Genomic DNA, 1,369 nt, shown 5'->3' on the forward strand with positions numbered 1-1,369 from the left:
GGACTCGTGGTTGAATGGGCGTTCATATTTTGTAACTTTTGTCGGGTTCCGAGATATGGGTCCCACGGGCAATTTTTGAGTTAAATTTTGAAATTTGTTGGAAAATTAGTATTTTCATATGGAATTAATTCCAATAATTTGTATTGACTGAATCGAATTAATTGTGAATAGATTTGAGGCGTTCAGAGGCCGATTCGTGAGACAAGGGTATAGCGGAGTAAAGAATTACACGGTTTGAGGTAAGTAACATTTCTAAACTTCTGAGGGTATGAATCCCTGACTTCTGTGTTATATCAATTGTTGGAGGTGACGCACATGCTAGGTGACGAGCGTGTGGGTGTGCATCATAGAAATTATCACTTAAATAAATTCTATGGAGTTGTAAAATTAAAGAATCACGTTATTATCCGCATATCCTCCATGTGCTAGAGAAATTGAGCTGAGACTGTTTAGGCTACATGCCGATATTTTGGGACCCATAGGGTCGTGTTGCGGTTGAATTATGTCTTTTAAAATGTACATTTCATACTCAATCATATTCATCCATTGTGAGGATATTATATGGATCGGGGCTGCCCGCTTGCAGGAGGCCATATTGGCTTTATATATGTTATTATTATATGGATCGGGGCTGCACGCCGCAGCAGGCCGTATAGGCTTTATTATTATATGGATCAGGGTTGACCACCTGCAGCATTCCATATCGGCTTTATATTACGCTTGGGCTGAAGGAGCCTCTCCGGAATCTGCACCCACCACAGTGAGTGTAGATGATTTATATTCGGGATGGACTTCCGAGGGCATGGACTTGCCTTACTTATTTATATCTGTGATGAATTTTCTTGGACATGGATCTTGTCCGAATCATTATAATTTGGGAATAAATTATCCTTGGGCTGGATTGGCCTTATACGGTACTGAGTGACTGACTGTCAGTTAAATAAGGTTACCATTAAGAACAAGTACCCGTTGCTGTGTATTGATGATTTGCTTGACCAATTGCAGGGTTCCAGGGTGTTCTCTAAGATTGATTTGAGATTTGGGTATCATTTGCTAAAGATTCGTGCTTCGAATGTTCTGAAGACGGCTTTCCGGACTAGATATGACCACTATGAGTTTCTGATGATGTCTTTCGGCTTGACCAACGCCCCGTCGACATTCATGGATTTGATGAACCGAGTGTTCAGGCCATATCTTGACTCATTTGTCATTGTCTTCATTGATGACATATTAATCTACTCGTGTAGTATGGAGGAGCACGAGCAGCATTTGAGAGTCTTGCTTTAAACCTTGCGGGAATAGAAGTTTTATGCTAAGTTCTCCAAGTGCGAGTTCTGGTTAGATTCTGTGTCATTCTTGTGACATGTTG

The sequence above is a fragment of the Nicotiana tomentosiformis genome, chromosome 3 (genome assembly GCF_000390325.3).
Source record: "Nicotiana tomentosiformis chromosome 3, ASM39032v3, whole genome shotgun sequence".
Classification (NCBI taxonomy): Eukaryota; Viridiplantae; Streptophyta; class Magnoliopsida; order Solanales; family Solanaceae; genus Nicotiana; species Nicotiana tomentosiformis.